Source organism: Metopolophium dirhodum, chromosome 1 (genome assembly GCF_019925205.1).
Source record: "Metopolophium dirhodum isolate CAU chromosome 1, ASM1992520v1, whole genome shotgun sequence".
NCBI classification, from domain to species: Eukaryota; Metazoa; Arthropoda; class Insecta; order Hemiptera; family Aphididae; genus Metopolophium; species Metopolophium dirhodum.
The window spans coordinates 43,918,987-43,925,137 of record NC_083560.1 but is presented as its reverse complement, the minus strand read 5'-3'; positions in this window follow the sequence as shown (position 1 = coordinate 43,925,137).

Sequence of the window (6,151 nt, the reverse complement as noted above, 5' to 3'; positions counted from 1 at the left end):
AAATGGATTATTTTTAACAACAACTATAAGCTTATCTATTAATAATTAATAATTATTATTTAGTATATAAATAGTAAATATGGAATAGTCAAAAATCATCTTTTCAAAGAAATTACTATTTATAGAATAAAATCGAGAAGATAATAATATACAGATTACAGATCAGTTTCAATGAATGTAGTGTATATTTTAGGAGTTTCATATTACTACGATAACTTTTATTTTTAGATTAATCTGTTGTAGGCGTTTTGAAGACAGTATATTGTTCATTTTAAACAATTTTTTATTTTATGTAAATAATTCTCAAACCGAAAACATCTCTTAGTAAATAATGCAAATATTTTTATGTACTTGGACATTTATAATTGGTGTTGATATTTTGTTAGTTATTTTATGAAGTCACAATATTTTAATTTAATTCTCTTTTGATTTTGACGGTTAAAATAATAGTTTTTAGTAAGATGTGATCCTGTTCTTAATTAATATTTTCTAATATTATTATTTTTTGCTTTGATATTATCCTATATATTTGTAAATTAAAAGAATCTGAATGAGAAGACACATTTTTCATGTTCAAAGCTGTTTAATAAGAAATCCGTAAACATTTGGGCTAATATCTAATACTACTTCTTTGATTGTTTTTATAAATAAGATATTTGAAAATTATGGTAATGGAAATGGGTATATTCAAAGTAAGTTGAGTACGACATCTAGAAAAGTATATAATTAGTAATGGTGTTAAGATTTGTATTGTACCATTAAAAAAGTAACATCAAAAAACTCTGTTAAAAAAAAAAATTAAAATATTAATGTATTATGATAGGTACCTAAAGCCATTTATATTTTATTTAACAATATTATTGTATCAGTATTTAATGCTCACAAAACGTAGTTGTAGCACTGTTGTAATATTGTAATAAAAAAATTTAAAATTCATAATATTTCACATACCTATCATATTTACAAAACTTGATTGTAAATACTCATAAATAATTTATCTGAATTGGTTTCCACTGGAAAACGTGTGTGGTCTAGTCTGTCCTTCAAATCAATTATTTTCACAAGTATCCATCTCTCGATAAAAGGTTTCTGAAACATTAATTGTATAAAATTAGTTTTTAAAATTATAAACCAGCCCAAAATATTAAGATCTCAAGTTATAAATAATATTGAACATCAAACATTCATGGTGGGCATTTTAAGCCAGGGAGCAATTGTGGCATAATACCTTTCATCAACGAAAACAAACTTTTACATCTCATCATTGACTCTAATTTCTATAATTTTTAGAATATACATAACTTAAGGTCGGTAAATGGTAATTTTGTACGGTTCATTGTTTGAAATGCATAATGCGGACACTTTGTACAATCAGGTAAAACTTATGATTGCAGAACGCCGACACTTTGTACTATTATATACATTAAATAAATATTTAATATAAAAAAGTATGAAGTCATGACCAGACCATGTCATTAAGTTTTAATATTATTTGGTAAATTTAAGTTTCTTGTATATTCCAAATAGGAGGAAATCATGGGATAATAATTTTTATTTGTCAGTTTGACATGTTTATATTGTACACATTTTTAATTTACTTTTTAACATTATTTTTGACGTATTATAATAATAAAATATAAAAATAATTTATAATCACATTTGATTATTTGAATGATTTCAAAGTTTTTAGGTTGACAAGTTCCTAAATTAATTTGTTAATATATTATAGCACCAAGTAATAGTTGGCTGTTATCTCATCAGTTAATTTAAAAAACTCTTATTATTTTAACTACCTACCTATTGTTAATATACTATAGGTATTGTAAGACATTTTAAATTTAATTTTTAAGTTTTACATTTTAATAATTTACATTATACCTAATATTACCTATTGTATACTTAGGTATATAATTTATATTTGCAATATATGCTTTATGTATATAATAGTGCCAAGTGCCGCGTTTAGAAATTTTAATGCTCGACCGTACATACAAAGTGCCCTAGAACACTCTGTGGCGATGGTGGAAAATAGTCTTGGTGGTTTGGACGTTTCATTATTTGTATTATTTTGCACGCGTTCTCTTTTGCCCACAGACTAAGATATAACAACAATTAACAAATACTATATTATACGACAATTTATACAGGACACTGGCATAATATAAAAACTGGTGAACTATTTCTTTTAAAAATATCATTTCAATTTTGATAGCCCCCCCCCCCCCAAGATTTTTATAATAGTTGCCTATTTCACTCCTTACGATTCACATGAACAGTATAGCAAAATACAGTCAATAATATACAATATAGGGGGGAGGGCAATATCAGCATATTCCTGGACGTGACGCATGAGGGTCGGTGTCAGTCGTTAGAAGGCGAAAAATTATATTATATAATAGCTAATATTATATAGCCTTGATATGTTTACATATTTAATTTTATAAATCGTCCAGTTTCATGGTACATTGGTACAGCTGTAGTTACTATAGGTAAGCTTTTCAATATTAATAATTTGAAGAACAATTATTTTGTGTTGTTTGTCTTCGTGAAATGTCGGTCATAATACTATTTTTTTTTAACTCGTGATACGAGATTGGTTTAGTGAGGGTACCTATATCGGGGTTTAACCGTTCAACTCTTTGAAAATATTTGAAAATATTTACGATAGGTAATAAAATCCGGCTTTTATTATTTGTTTTTTTTTATGGCTTTTGGTGTCTGTACCAAGATAATATATTATAAAGAAAGTACATAATATAAATCTTTATAGATTTTATGATGATATTAAATTCAGTACAGGAACTGCAACATACTACATACCTACACTTAAGGTTTGTAGCGTTCGTAGTATCACATACTCATTAATATATAATATTATATTGTGAATATCATAATATATTATATTATATCATAATATATAATAATATGAACAAATATATATTATAATAAAACACAAATTTATTACATAATTACATAATGTAGACCGGGTGTTATAAACACGCTAAGGGACATCCGGTGTGTGGAGAGCTTGCCATTAAATAGCGGAGGAGGATTCCATATCACCACGTTACATTTACTGCCCATTCAGAATCGCGGACATTTCCCCCCGTTGTCTAATATTTTAAAATATTTTCATAAATATAATGAACTAGCTGATCCCGTGAACTTCATTGCCCGGCAACCAATAATTATTATTATAATAGCTTCAAGACCCATGGCAACCATTTATAAACAAAAATTTCCATCGGAAATCTCAAAATCCCTTATTAAGCACCCAAACCGGGGTTAGTCCTCTCCATTTTTGAATTAGCCTATCTTATGCCCAGTGGTATAATCTATCTATATATATATAAAAATAGATGATCCCGTGCACTTCGTTTCCCATTAAAAATGCCAACTCTATATGAACAATATGTTTTATATATTACCATGGAAACCATTTATATACAAAAAATTCCATCGCAAATCTCAAAATAATATATAACTGGTTCCCATGGTAATATGGACACAAACACAGACGAATATTTCAAAATAATATAAAAAATGGTTACCATGGTAATATGGACACACAGACAGACATACATATATTAATTTATATATATAATATATATAGATTATGTATGTATATTTTTGATCAACTGAACTACATAAATAAAATGATTCAAATGTGACCCAAATTTGTAATCGAAAATCTATCGTGACCCATGCATGCTTTATTTACAAGATTAAAAATTAGTTCTAAAAACAAAATTTGATTACTATTATTATAACTTATTACTTTATTAATTTATAAATTATAATGAATACATTTCTTAGAATATATATATATATATCAAAAAATGTCTGGCGACCCACCAAGGATTGATTTAAGACCCATCAGTCGTGACCCACTTTTTGAGATACCCTGCTCTAGAGTCTATAACATGCATTCTAAGTATATAATTTGGTTTATGTAACAAATAGCTCAAAAGTCCCCCTTTAACTTTCTCTTTAAACTGCATTTTTTTTTGACTTTTCTTGGTAATCTAATTGTTTTGTAGTGCATATTATTTATACATTGTACTAATACATAGGTAGTGCGAATATTAAGAAATTCAAAATAATATATGTTTTCATAATATTTGCTTAATTGTGAAAGTGCTACTCAAGGCTAATTTGAACTTTTATTTAGTATATCTTCAGAATAAATGATCGTAGAATACTGATTTTAGTGCCAAAAATTTGGTCTTGCTTTAAATATATAATACTATTTTAACTCACATGTGTGATTTGTAGTTCTTGTTACATTATTAAATCTAGACGTTTATAAGTTTCTAATTGTACAATTGTAAATAGCTAATTCAACCCTTTATTTTCAATCTACCCTTGGGCGGGCTTGCAAGAAGTAACACCAGGCCACTGCAATTTTACAACATTTGTATAACATAATTCAACCCTTAATTTTCATAAAATGTTGAATGCCATCCCAAACTGCTCAATACTCGAAATCAAAGTTGTTCTATAGTATAGAATTTAAAATTCCATTATCGTGAATTACATCATTTGGACATTCCAGTATTTAGTGGCATGGCGAAGGGGGCCGCCTCTTAGTTTTTTAATGGAAGGTGGGTGCTATTGGGTGGGTGGGTAATAGTTTAGTTTCATAATTATTATGAATGTAGAAAAATAACACACTGAAATATATTTTAATATTGATATAAGGGGAAGGCAGTGTGGCCACTAGATAGTAGGCAGTTGTAGTGCAGTACCTAGTACCAGTAACTATTGTCTAACCACTACTCACTATATAGCAGCTGGTAACAACATGTACATTATTTATTAGGATGGTATATTGTATTATTATTTATTGTTATCGATATCAGAAATAGAAAAATAGAATAAACTTTTCAAATGACATAATTTGTGAAAGCAATATTATCTTGTGTACATTGACTGTAGTAGTGTAGTTAGACGTTGGACTCTACAAAATATCACATATCGATATCGCATTCCCAATAATATTGTTATTAATTTTTATGTTCGCCGTCCAAGAGTCGACAAACATATCATTTCAAATAATGAACTAAAAATGACTAATATGAAGTGTGAATACTGTGGATGTGAACGGGATTTAAAAAAAATTAACGAAGTTAATTGAAAGCGACATGCCAGATTGTGTAAGCTTAAATTTAAAGGTGGAAACAGTTTTTTCAAAACGACCAAACCATGAATAACTGGTGAGTACCTACTTCATTAACACATGTTGATTAAATACATGTATTGAGTTGCCTATGTGGGTATTAGTCAATTTATGTTCCTAAAAAGTATACTTACTAATAAATAATAATATTATTATTAAAAATTGTAAATAATTTTAGATTCTGAGCGAAGTGATGAATGTATTGATTTTAAAATGATATGTGTTTTTTTTTTATTTTTTTTTGTGTCTGTCATCACCTTTTAGGACAGTAAAATTGCTTGGATATTCTTCAACAGTAACTTTTATGATAGGAAAGTGAATCTAGTTGGTACTTTGGGGGGGGTCAAAAGTAAAAATCTCAGTAGTTTTCAAACGCGACGTGAAAAACAAGAAAAATTAAGGGAGAACGGGAATTTTTACTCAAAATCTGTTTTTCCTTAATTTTTGGTGCAACTCTAAAACAAATGACCGTGGGTACATGAAATTTTTACTGAATGTTTATATTAGCATTTTCTATACACCATAACATTTCCCAAATATTTTGAGCTGTTTACAGACATTTTCAGTTTCCATTTTTTTTAGTTTTTTTTTCCATAAATATCAATAAAATTTTATTTGTTGGTTAAAAAAGCTTGAAAATTTAATAGAAGGCTCTTAGATTTTTGTTTCAAAGGTAGATGAAAAAAAATGAAAATCCTTAGAATCAGTTTTTTTTTATAAGCATTTAAAGTTCAAATTTTGACAAAATTTATCAAATTTATAATTTAATTAATATTTTGTAGTTAAAAATATAAAATGTTATACAACATTTATGTTTGTAAAATTACAAATTTATAAAATGTTCAACTTTTATAGCTAAGGATTGAAAATTGAAAACAAGGCTCTTAGCCTTAAGAGCTTTAGCTCTTAACCTAACCTAACCTAACCTAAAACAAATGACCGTAAGGACATGACTTTTGACTGAATGTTTAT